A 14,049-nucleotide genomic window follows, 5' to 3' on the forward strand; every position below is an offset into this window, starting at 1 on the left:
AATTGACATTTAATAAATTAACTGCTGTAGTGTATCTAAAACCATGCACAGTAATCTGTCCTGGCTAAAGGTCCCAGATCACCAGTTAACTACTAATAAATGTGGAGTTAATCTCAAATTAAAGCCATGTTATTGTAAAAAATGATAAACCATATTACCAAAAATACCTGTAAGCAAAAGAAAGGAGGTGAAAAACATTCCGTGTGGGATAATGAAAAGATGATCACACTCAAGGTTAACGCTAGGCCAATTAATAATCTGTTCAAAGAATGGTTAAAGCGAAAGTAATCAGTGCTGTTTATCAAAAGACAAATCTAGAGCTCTTGAAAGCAGCAAATCTATGAGTGCAAGAGCATAATTTTTTGTCTAGTTTATTTGAAAGAGAACCGATCACACCAGTTGCGTTTCTAGGCACGGTTGTTTCACGCAAGGAAACAGGAGCTCGCACGCCTTTTAAACAGTTGCGCGCATCACATCACCTGTGCGCACGAGTGATCATTCTCTCATTTGGTATTCAGCTGCTTTCTTTTGCTCCCACAAACATAATTAGTTTTGTCAGCCTTGCTGCTTCTCAATTCTTATATCACATTTGCATACCATCTTTATTGTCATACCCTAATTTTAAGAAAATTACAATTAAAAAATGATTGTCAACCAGCATAAGTGGCTAGTGGTGGTGGCTGTCTAACCCGCCACTGGGGAAATCTAACTGCATTTGGCAGGTTGGCGGGTGTTTATGTTAGGCCCTGACTTAAGCTGCACAATTAATCGTTAAATGATCGCGATCTGGATTCGACCCCCTAGACGATCTTAATCCAGCATTTCTACGATTCTGCCAATCCTATTTTCAAGTTCAGGAGAGAAGAAAAGGCGGCTGCACGAGTCTTTTCATTGTTTCACACACGTTGCTCAGTGACATTTACACCTCCAAATGATGTTGAATGAGTCACATACTGTATTTATAAGGTATAATCCACCTAAAAATGTCATTTTTGTCTTAATATAATGATGTTTTCGCGATCGGGAAATCACAGTGACGTGAGCTGCTGACCGTGAGCTGTTATCACAGAGAGGGCGCGTGCGGCCGCTCTACTTAATGATAGATGCGCACGCTTCTACTTTAGTGAACAGAACCTGCGTATGTTGCAAGTAGCAGGTAATACAGTTGTAAATAATATTCAGTTTGTGGCACAGAGTGATCGTTTAGGAGCCGTGCGCGAAGTATGAACAAGCACTTAGCAGTCAGAATGAAACCGAAAGTGTGCACTTTATTTTAATGATCGTATCGCATTTAGAGTTATGATTACGACAAGCATTTGATATGTTTTTTATTTCATAGCGAACTCACAGTTGTGCATGAAAATAAATGTTTACAATGTGAGTATAAGTACTCTAGCCTATATATTGTTGAATATAATCTGATAATGGCAAATGTCTGATTTTACCAGTGAATAATATTGTCTAATATGACAGATTGCTAGCATATATCTCAAACATAATAATTCAACATCAGAATTATTATAAGTAGAATAGAATTATTTATAGAAGCCAGTAGACCTACACATAATATTATTATCGAGGTTGTGCCATATGTTTGTTTTTACCATACCTTTATTTTACATCTACGGAATCATGAGAAAATCGTGATCTTTATTTTAAGCAAAAAAATCGCGATTCTCATTTTAGCCAGAATCGTGCAGCTCTACCCTGAGTATACGTACACTCACTAGCCACTTTATTTGGTACACTGGTCCGACTGGTCGTTAACACATTTCTAATCAGCCAATCACATTTCAGCAACTCAATGCGTTTAGGCATGTAGACATGATCAAGACAGTCTACTGCAGTTCAAACCGAGCATCAGAATGGGAAAGAAAGGTGATTTAAGGGACTTTGAATGTAGCATGGTTGTTGGTACCAGATGGGCTGGTCTGAGTATTTCAGAAACGGCTGATCTACTGGGATTTTCATGTAAAACCATCTCTAGGGTTTACAAAGAATGGTCAGAAAAATAGAAAATATCCAGTGAGCAGCAGTTCTGTGGGCGCAAATGCCTTGTTGATGGCAGAGGTTAGAGGGGAATGATCAGACTGGTTCCAGCTGATAGAAAGGCAACACTAACTCAAATAATCACTCATTACAACCAAGGTATGCAGAAGAGCAACTCTGAATGCACAACACTTCGAAGCTTGAGGCAGATGGGCTACAGCAGCAGAAAACCACAACGGGTACCACTCCTGTCAGCTATGAACAGGAAACTGAGGCTACAATTCACACATGTTCAGCAAAATTGGACAATAGAAGACTGGAAAAACGTTGCCTCTGAGTCTAGATTTCTGCTGTGACATTCGAATGGTAAAGTCAGAATTTTGCATCAACAACATGAAACTATGGATCCATCCTGCCTTGTATCAACAGTTCAGGCTGCTGGTGGTGGTGTAATGGTGTGGGGGATATTTTGTTGGCCCACTTTGGGCCCATTAGTACCTATTGAGCATTGTGTCAAAATCACTGCCTACCAAAGTATTGTTGCTGACCATGTTCATCCCTTTATGACCACAGTGTACCCATCTTCTGATGGCAACTTCTAGCAGGATAACGCGCCATGTCATAATGCGCAAATCGTCTGAGACTGATTTCTTAAACATGACAATGAGTTCTTTTCACTCAAATGTCCTCCACAGTAACCAAATCTTAACCCAAAGACCATTTTTGGAATGTGGTGGAACGGGAGATTCTGCAGCAACTGCATGATGCTATCATGTCGATATGGACCAAAATCTCTAAAAGCATATTTCCAGTAGCTTGTTGAATCTATGCCCCAAAAGATTAAGGCAGTTCTGAAGGCAAAAGGGGGTCCAACCCAGTACTAGTAAGGTGTACCTAATAAAGTGGCCGATGAGTGTATATTTTAAATCTAAATATAAATAAACATTTTCCCAAATATATGCATGCATTTTTTTATTTATATATACATAATACATATACACAGTACACACAAGTAAATTGTCAAAGCAATTTTTTTATTCAATTAATCGCTATTCGTGTTGTCCAGCACTATATATTATATCTGTTAAAGTGATTTTTTTTTTCTGCAGCCTAACTCAATATCATGATAATACTGTATACAGTAATAAAACTTAGTAGCAGTAATTAATCAAAACAAAAACATTTTATAACAGCAGAAGCCTACTTTTTATTGTACTATAATTTTTTTAAGTTATACAAGATTTAACTTGACATTAAGTCAGTGTAATGCAAAAAAAGGTCAAAAAAACTAAAAAGTTAATTGATTCAGCTTACAAAATAAGCTTATAAAAAAGGTAGAAGCTAGTATTTAAAAAAATGTGCTGCAATATTTCTTTTGAGCTCTGGAATCTGATGCCCTATGTACATTAGCAGACATGACCCGTTCATGAAAGACCCTATCAGATCAAAAAGCCCAATGAATGGCAGCACTGTGTTCCGAGATGGATAACATGGTTTCTGTGTGTGATCACGCTTTGTGTGTTTGACTGTGGGACGTTGTGTGCCTTATCTGCTGTCGTATAGATAGACGCTATAGATGTGTGTCTATATAGGCTCGCACAGTATGTAAATGTGCAAATGTGGGTCAGGAAAAAAAAGAGGAGATTATGTGCAGACAGATCCGCTGTTGGTGTCAGTGCAGCGGGGTATATTAGATTGAGGGATTTCTAGGACAGACACCAGAGAACATTCAGATTGCCCACAGCCACACACACACAAATACAGACACAGTTAAGGATGTCCTCATTCATTATCCATATGCAGCACACTCCCGTTGGTGTATGTGTGATGCTTCTGACAGCAATGGAGGTAGTGTTAGCTAAAAGGCAAGGCTCGCTCAATATACTTTAACTGTGAAATAACGCAAGAATTAAAAGATTTGGAAATTAGATGCTAGTTGAAACTTAATTGCTTCTACTTGCTTTATATTTTCATTGATTACATTTTTCGGAAAGATTTTGCGCAACTAGTCTCATAAGGCATGCTTTTCTTGATTTATAAGATGATAAATGGGTAATATATTCTATCATCTAAAAGAGATATTTGTTTAAAAATTATGTTTTAAAGGATTAAAAATGTCTTGGTGATAAATATGTAAAAGCTAACGATTTGAAGGGTTGTGACAGTATACGTTTTTACATTTTTAATTTGTTAGTGAGTTTTAGGACCACACTGTGGTCATTAATTAGTCTTAATATATCCTCAAATACATCTTGGGTCACACTTTACAGTTAGGTTTCATTATTTAATGTTGTGTAACATTTAAAAACAGAAACAAACAATGAATAGAATGCTGCAATTAGTTGAAAAATAAAGAATGAACAAAACTTGTAAATCTTATAATGCGTTATTCAAATCCAAAGTTGTGCTTGTAATGCTTAGATAATGCACTGTGAGTTAACTAACAATGTTTCTATCCAAAGATGCAAATTAAGTTTATGCAGAAAACAGGAATATCGCATATAAGACATGCAAATAAAGCAGCGTTTCATTCATTCCATTGAGTCAAAGAGAACAAAATCGTCACTTGACAAACTGACATCAAATATCAAAAGTAAAAATGGAATTTGCTGTACTAGGAGAAGCTGTGTGTATTTTTTCTTGGGAGGTAATAGATCATTTAATAACACTAATACTGAAATGGTTGAGGCGTTTTAGAATGACCAAAACAACATTTCAGATGTTTTACAGTGTGTTCAACCTGCTAATTTATCCATTCATATACATTTTTACAATCACATGATCACTTATAACAAAATCACATGACTTGTTTTAATGAGCATACCCAAATTTGTTCGGTAAAAGTTTCCATTGTAGTTTATGAGCAACTTTTCTTATTGAATAAAAAAGTTTATACTACTCAGTTATGCACACGTTTTTTCAAAATTTATGCGCATCTTGGCATTTTCATAAACCTTTTTTATGCGCATATCTAAAATGCACATAAAAGTAGGTGTTTGTAAACATAGCTAATGAACAGCATTGTTAATAAAGCTGAATTGATAATATATGTATTGTTCATTTTAACTAACATTAACTAATGGAACCTTGTCATAAAGTGTTTCAAAAGTAAAGTGTGTTATTCCTACTCTAAATATGCCAGATTATATATTTTGGTGTAAACTTGTTATAATAAATAACTTTTAGTTAGTGTATTCTGGACTGTATCAAAATTTTAGGCTCAGGACACATACACATCTAATATCTAAGGGTGCTTTCACATCTAGACTTTTGTTTCGGAGCATGTCTGCCCAGTTAGCGTGGTTCGTTTGGCATTTGTGAATCCAGCAATCACGCTCTGATCCATGCCAAAACAATCGGTCCGAGATCGCCTGAATGAGGTGGTCTCGGCTCGATTGAAACGAACTCTGGAGCAGATTGATTGTAGTGAGAAAGCAATACGATCTGAGCCCGGTTTATATCACAGTGTTTTATGGATGTGGAATAGGAATACGGCTATGTAAAGAGAGATTGATGAGTAGGCCCACACGGAATCTGCGCGCACAGAATTCCGCAGATTTTCCGCAGAATTCCACAGATTTCTGCAGTTTTTTAGCCCATTATAAATTCTGTTTATTTACCTGAGTAAATGTGTAAATCGGAATTTATTCGGTTTTTATTCAGTAATTTATTACTTTTTATTTAATAAATTAAAGTGTAAGTTACGATACTCTGCTGGATACTCCCAAAATAATCCCGCAGAAATCCACAGATTTTTACCAAAATTCTCAGCAGAAATGGCAAAAAACGTCCGCAGATTCCATCTGGCCCTGTTTATGAGTAGGACGGGAGGTCATTCCAGACATCCCAAGTCTCCCGGAAGTTTCGGGAGACTCCCGGATGCCCACAAACGAGTGATAATTTCCCGATAATAGTGCATCTCCCTCCCGGTCTTCAAACATGTTGTCCACCCTGCTGTACCCCACCACATCCCTCCACGCTCTGCAGACACGTCGCACGTACCCTGTCAAACACTAACAAACCACCACCCCCCGACAGCTGAGCGAGACTGCAAAATATACCGTAAAACTCTGACCAATGTGAGGAGAGTTTACTGACTTGTTTTTGCTATTTTGGTCCGTTTAGAAACTTTGCAGTGTGAAAGCGAACCGCACCAAGAACAAAGAGCAACAACGGTTTTAATCCCCGTTTCGGAACAACAGAATTGATTCACAGGTGGAAAAGTACCCTAAAAAACATCTAAAAAAGTGTAATAAAGTTTGGTTGTTTTGACTGTACATTACAATGTGTTTCTGAAATAATTCCTACAGTTAAATCCATACACATCTTATTAGGAATGATACTCGTCTAAATAAATGTGTATGTACAGTCAACCCTGAAATTATTTATACTCCTGTCAAAGTTCTGACTGAAAGTTATTTTTATTCAACTTTTTATTCATATATATATATATATATATATATATATATATATATATATATATATATATATATATATATATATATATATATATACACAATTTTACCAGATGACTTGAAAACTGATATTTGGATATTATGCATAAAAAGAGCAAAAGAGCACAATTTAAGTGTTTCATGGTTTTCAAGTCCATGGTACAGAATTTAACTAATCAGAATTTAACTAATCAAATATAAAATTACTGCTAAAAATAATTCTAGAAAATATTTAAAAATTATTTTTAATTTAAGTTACAAAGGGTCAAATTCCGTGTGCCTGAATATTCTGAGTTCTATCAGAACTTTCACTCCATTTGGATACACATGAGACTATACAATTCTTATGTGTTCTTAATGGTTTTTCCAGGTCAACTAAAATCATAACTCAGAATTGCATGTCCTGCAATTGACTATTGCAGATGTGCGCATTGCAATATCAATGCTTAAATGATATATTGTGCATCCCAAGTATGAACAATTTCAGGCATGATTGAATATACTTTAAAGATCTTGATCTGTGATTGAGTTTTAAAAATTATGCTATTGTTTGTACCTAAACAAATGAGAAAGACAAACGAATACATGCAAAAACACATCAATTGAATGTTGTAATGTATCAAGCTAAATTATATTTAGAAGTACCAAGTCGCTTGGTTCTTCCACCTTTTAAAGTAATCCTGCAGTTGGCCTTTTTTTAAAAAAACTAAAAATAATTTGATAATAATGCAACCGTACGCATATGGTCGCATAACAACACACTGTGAGGATGAAACTCAATAGAGTGTAAACAGTAAGTTGTGATTGTTCCTCTCTGACAGCGGCTGGAGTTGCAGTGGACTTTGGACTAGAGCAGATGGCTTCTGCTCTGCTTCAGGACTGAGTGTGAGAGGGGAGGGCAGGAGGGTGGGGGGTGGAGGAGTATGCAGAAAAGTGGCCGTGGTCTTTTCACTGAGCGTTTGTGTCTGGAGCGTTCACTAGCTTCTACCACTCTCTCTCTCTCTCTCTCTCTCTCTCTCTCTCTCTCTCTCTCTCTCTCTCTCTCTCTCGCTCTTGCTCTCATTGTTGCTCATGGGTGGAGGTTGGAACTGGATTTAACTGACTCCTAAAGGAAAAGTATAGTAAAATAGAGGAGCAGAGCACAACGTGTGTCGTACATGCTTTTCAAATATCTTGGTCCGCTACGCAGAATGGACGTCTGAAGTTGTGGTGAAGTGGGTGAGTAGATTTTTGGAGTCTGGAGTGTGATTGAGAAGTTAAGTTTGGCATGTTTTTCTCGCTTTCTCGCTTCATGGCAATGGGAGGGTCTAAAGTTAGCACACAGGTTTTCTTCATCTAAACACGTGGGGAATTATAGGTTAATGCCAAATTATGTAACAATATTCCACTTTGAGGCGGCTTCAATACTAAGTTTAGCTTAGTAAAAAAAAGACTGTTTGTTTAGACAAGGCAGTTGTTTGCATGAACAAATCTAATAAAAGTATTGACTTTATAAAAATCTGTAAAAAGTATTGTGTGAATGCAGAGTTATGCTACATACTCTATATAGTGTATATGATTATATGTGTGTGTCAGTACACATCTGGAGTCTCCGCATGTGTGTCGGTGCATCTGTATTAATCCTAACGATAGGGATTCGCTCACTGCTGCAGTGCATGATGGACTCAGCTGCCGTCTTTCTCTCCTGTCTCGTCTATGTCTCCTTTGTTCAGACGTCCAGACATCTACTGCATCCCGAAATAGAGACTCCCTCTCTCTCTCTTTCTGTGTTTCTCTCCCTGGTGTTTTGAAGGGGCACACGCACAGAGACATAGTTTCAGACAGCATCAAAGCTGCTCCTCACAGCTGTCTGCATATGCTGCCGGTTGATTGATAAAGCAAGTGATGTAGAAAAATAAAAAGCTCGGATTCCTTCTTATCAATCCTAATGCATAAAATCGCTCATCAGTTACTTGCTAAAGGTCTTCGAATTGTTTCTGCTCATGCTGCGTTAGCGATGTGTGCACAGCCTGCCTGCAAAAGTTGTCAGGTAACTTTCTGCACAAGCATTGCATGGGCTGGTTGGGTGTAATCTGTACGAGAGGTTGAAAGTAAATATACAGCATGTCCAAAAGGATATCCTGAGGGGAAACAGCCTAAAATAGACACATTTTTAAAAAAAAACTTGGGGTCAGTCTCTTATCGCAAGTTTTGTGGTTATGGATCTGTTGCAGAGAAACTCATAAATGACTAGATAGGGAGGTTGTTATATGTGGTTTCTGCATTCTTAGTGGCTGACCCCTATGAAAAATAACAACAGGCACATGTGAAGGTCATTCAGTCATCATCCTCCCCTCATGCTGACCATCCTCGCACACACACCACTAGTCATATAGTGGACTTTCAACACATGATATAGTCACAAAACCCAAGTCTTTCAGCACTTGAAGTGTCAACATCAAGACTTCATTCGGTTTTACCAACAAAGATTGAGAAAAATCTAGCAAAGTCAAAGAGGAGGCACTTGAGATTTAAAAAGTGTTTCAGTCACTTTATTTTTATGTACAACTCTTGATATTAGTAAACTATTAACTGCACTTTTTTACTTATTTTTTATTTGTTATTTTTTTATTTGTTATTTGTTTATTTTTTAGTTTTTGTTGTGTTTTTTAGGCCAAGAAAAAAAAAATTAAGTTAATGAATTATTTTCTATACAAGTAAATAATAATGCTTCCAGAAAAAAGTAACTTTTTTTCTTAAAACAAGCTAATTAATGCTGCGTTCAGACTGCATTATTTTAGCCCCAATTTTGACTCGTCAACAGGTTTTGAGAAATCGATGACAAATACCTAAAATCTCAGGCAAATCAGTGCTCGTTTACGTGAGTAGCAATCACACAGTGTAAACCAGGGGTCACCAATTTCGGTCCTGGAGGGCCGGTGTCCCTGCAGGATTTAGCTCCAACTTGCTTCAACACACCTGCCTGGATGTTTTAACTATACCTTAATTAAGACCTTAATTAGCTTGTTCAGGTCTGTTTGATTAGGGTTGGAGCTAAAATCTCCTGGACACCGGCCCTCCAGGAACAAGTTTGGTGACCACTGGTGTAAACTATCAAAGACTCGATCTGAGAAAATCGCAGATGAGTCGCCGACACCCATGAGATATTTAATCTCGATTCAAATCATGCCATGTGAAATGTGTTCTGATTGAAAATAACATCGGTGATTACCTACAGCCAATGAAAGAGCAGCATCTATTAGTATGGGTATCTGCAGGCCAGCAGGTTAAAGCGGGAGAAGTTAAAAGAGCTTCTTTTCAGTCTATTTAAACCAAAGAAATTAAGGAAAAACTAGTGTTAATTTAGCAGCAGCACCCGTGTCTGTAAGACGTGTCATCTGAGCGATACCACTATTAGGTCAAAAAAAAAAAAAAGTTTAAGAGAAAAGGCTGATTCTTTTCAAAACCCAGGGGAGCAAAATAAGGACTTTTTCTACCCATTAAAAGTTTCATTTTCATTATGTAGTTACTAACAATAGATATACTACATGACCTCGCATTGGTTGGTTGTGAGACATAGTTTGTGTACTGAGACAAAGTTGTTGGCTATTCTCCTATTTTAAAGTCATGCAGTTTGAAACCTCCTGTCGCAGATCCATCCTACAGTGTAAACACGGCAGCGACAGAATGCTACCTCAGATAGTCGTGCAGTGGGAAAACATCTGTGACACGACTACTTTGAAAATCGTGCAGTCTGAACTCGGCATAATATCTCGGTTTAGGGTAAGAAAATAAAAAATCTTATTTCAAACCAAAAATGTATATAATTTTGCTTACCCCACTGGTAGAATATTAAGCTTCTTTTAAAAAAAATCTCTTAATCTTGACATTTTCTGAAAACAATACAATAAATGTTAGATATTTAGAGAAGAAGACAAAGTTTTAGTCAGAAGCCTCAATTGACCTTATTCTCGGCAGACGAGCCATTTGAATCTTTTTGGCACGAGACTTTCGGTCTCATTCACTTCCATTCATTTTTAGACATTAAAAACTGCTCGTTTCGCTGTTTGATGTTGCAAACTGATATTTCCTTGTTATATTATTCTACTTGGTCTGTATAATCATGCAAACATTTGTTTGTAGAGCAAGTAGTTTGACTGTTTTTTGCCGTTTGTTATTCCTTGTCATTTCTCCCATAGGCGACTTTAACTGAAGTTCTAAGACAATCGTGAAAACAGGCGCACTTCCACATTTTAGAATAAGGTCAATAAGCGCCTAATTTGCTACTTATTAAAAGTTATTAAGGCAGTAGTTGGGTTTAGGTATTAGGTAGGACCATGTAGAATAAGATCATGCAGAATATGTACTGTATAAGTACTAATAAACAGCCAATTTATATAACCCACTAGTTAATAGTGAGAATTGTTACTTAAACTAAAGTATTACCAGTGTTTCTTGTTGTATCTAATTCAGTCTGATCTCCTCCCTTTCCTCCTCTTTTTAATCTGATTAGTCCTCTGCTGTCTCAGCTGGTTCAAACTGAGGAGCGGGAGGCCACGATGACTCCCATTGTGTATGTGAAAGGAGACGATGAGGTCATGAAGGACTCTGGTCCTTTACAGGTCAAAGTTCAGTTTGCGGGCAGTGCTCTTGTTTGGATTTTGGTAGTTAAAATAAATGAGACCCCCATCAAATTGGATTATTTTTACTGTGGGTATTTCGTGCAGATCTGCATTTAAGTTCATTTGTGCGTTGGTAGAGCATGTTCTTTATTTGTTAAGATATACTGTAAAGGGGATTTTTTTGTAAATAGTCTCTTTCCTCCTTTACCTTTGCTCCACTTCTTGCTTCCTGTTGCGCAATGGCTGAAGTTTTCACACTCTGCCTTTTAAAAGAAATAAATTATTTAAATCACTCTGCTACTATATAATTATTGCTAAATTCTCTAATGCGTATATATGAGAGTTAATACTATTTAAAAGTAGCCAAATGAACAATGTTTTGGGTAGCCAACTATGTCAGTTTCACAACACTCAAGATGTTTGAGGTCTGATCATTTCATGGATATTTTAATTCACATTTCAGGCTCCGTGAACATTGCTGGGTTCACCACAAGATTTCAAAGTTGTTGATGATAGAGTGTAACTTGACCTCAGCCTATGGCATTGCTGAGAGCTGTTAAAATCCCTCCCACATGTAAACAATGGCATGTTGCCCAGAGCAACTGCCAAAACCGTCATGCCTCATATGAACTGACCGAAAGTGCCTTTTCCCACCTCTTGCTCTTTCTTTTTATCTTGCTTATATTCTCCTACTCTATTATGCCTTTTCCCCCTGTTGTTAGTTCATAACAAGAGAAAGAAAAGGTTTGCACCTGTAGACAAAGCGCTTTTGAAGGCCACATGTTTTCTCAGTTGTGTTTGCTTGGATTAAACAAACCAAATACATATCATTTTTTATTATTAGCTCAATTGAATGTCGTCTTCCACCTTTTAGTCTTTTGGAAGTCTGTTTTCTTAGCACGCTTTGCAGTATGAAAGGAGAATTAAGCTGTATTATTATCTGTATAATACCAGCAATACAGTTGGTGGGATTATATAAGCATTCACTTCAAAAAATATTGTAAGCACAATGTACATACTGTGTTGTACTGCAAAACACTTTTGCTGCTATTGAGGTGGGATATAGCTGTGGGATATAAAAACAGGAACGTTCACGATAAGATCATTGTATCAAGTGATTTATTTAAATGTAGTAGTTAAACACAATATGAAGTGGGTCCATACACTTTTTATTAATTGGTTTTATAGAATATAGATATTACATCTACTACATCTGTCGGGATACAAAACAGCACTTCACCACTTGCAGTTGCCTTAATGAAGAAAAAACAAGCATCAGATTGCTCAATCCATAATTAGCGAGTGCTTTGCATTTTGCTTGCTAAATTCAGAAGAGAAGAATGTGGCGACTGAAGCTCAGCTCTCAACACTTGTAATGTTGACTGTACTATGCATATATAAGCCAAGAGCTGGATTTAATGCAAAGGAGCGTTTGGGATTGTTTGAACTAGATGAGGTCTGACAGTCTGTATTTAAAAGAACAGCACTGATGCTGGAAATACACAGAGCACTGTATCTGGTTTTCAGTTTTCCACCATGACTAATCCCAGATGTGTTCAACTTCAATATGCTCATATATGAACAGAACATACACTACCGCTTAAAGTTTTTAAGTCTCAAAGTTTTTTAGTGCTTTTTTAAATCTCTAATTTTAAAGCTCAACTTACGTTTTTAAAAGTTGATTAAAAACTGTAATAAAAAAATAGTAAATAGCTCGTCATTCTTGTATTTTTTAGCTGCAATAGAGATCGTTCACAATTTGCGTCTTTTGCTAGCACAAATGAATTCTATTCAGTGGAGGAGCAGCTTGCGCAAACAAGTAGGGAGTGGTTTACTTGTGGTGCGCAAGTGGCACACGTGGCACAACACACTCACGTTTTTAGGACCTAGTTGAAAACAGTTCACATTTTCAAAATCGCTAATTACAGTCGCAAGTCATGTGACTAGAACTAACCAATCAGCATTATACTTTAACGTCATACTTCATAGAGCTCAAGTGATATATGAGCAGCTCTTATCTTCAGTATCGCATTATCTTACGGAAATTATAGTAATATCCTGGTTTGGTTATCAAGAAACAGCACATTTTTAGTATAATATTTAGTTGCATTATTAGTATAATTTTTGATGATTAAAACGTCAAATATTTATTTGTAACACTACAAAGGCCATTAAAGTAAACCAGGCTATTTGTGACAATGTTAAACTGATGAGTTTTACCATTATTTAATCTATTCAGCCAATCTCCCGATCTGACAGGAGCACTTTTATCTTAGCATAACATAAATCATTGAATCGGATTAGAGCTGCTAAAAGCTAAGCTAAAAGTGCTGCCATCAGATCAGATGAATGGATTAATAAATAGTCAAACTCACCTGTTAACTCTTGTTAGAAAGAGCCTATTTACAAATGAAAAAGTGGAGTGTTCCTTTAATGTTAGTACTACACTGTCTCGACATAGTATACTATTAAAAGCTAAAGTGATATTTAATACCATATAACACAATATGATATTAAATATATTGCATGAGGAACTGATAAAGGCTGAATTATACTTCTGTGTTGATTAATCGCTGTGTAGATGTGGATTTATATTTCTGCGTGCTATTTGTGTTGCTCCTCAATAACGCTTTAGAAATGCTAGCTGGCTGTAGGTTAGGGTTAGACTCCTCAGAAAACCATAGATTGCATTTGTATCTTTTTCTGTATTATATTCATCTATGCTTGTAGGTTGTTGTTTTTTTTTTTTATGTATGATTCATTACCTTACAGAATCATCCCAATCAATCTAGAATTGCTCATTCTTTCCAAACAGAGATATTCAAGTCATCTGGTGAAATTATATTCATATCGCGATGTATATCGCAGAAAACAAAATATTGCTATGTTCAGATTTTTCAATATCACGTAGCCCTACAAACAAGTAATGATATAATTAAAAATGGTCTCTTTCCACCATTCTGTGTATCTCAGCAATGGGAGTCACCATAGTTGGGTAAACTTAG

At 36.6% G+C, this 14,049-nt stretch overlaps 1 long non-coding RNA gene across 3 annotated transcripts in view; it reads left to right on the plus strand.

The window, feature by feature from the left end:
• LOC101882623 (uncharacterized) overlaps positions 1 to 14,049 on the plus strand; it is a 47,501-nt gene that overhangs the window by 15,417 nt on the left and 18,035 nt on the right. The window contains exon 1 of one of the 3 annotated variants that reach the window (XR_015491287.1): positions 7,505 to 7,661. The exons of the other annotated variants lie outside the window; for them this stretch is intronic. This is a non-coding gene — a long non-coding RNA (uncharacterized LOC101882623). Of the gene's footprint in view, positions 1 to 7,504; positions 7,662 to 14,049 lie in introns of those variants that run through there. 3 annotated transcript variants of the gene reach the window in all.

The sequence above is a fragment of the Danio rerio genome, chromosome 5 (assembly GCF_052040795.2).
Source record: "Danio rerio strain M-AB ecotype USA chromosome 5, GRCz13ab, whole genome shotgun sequence".
NCBI lineage: Eukaryota > Metazoa > Chordata > Actinopteri > Cypriniformes > Danionidae > Danio > Danio rerio.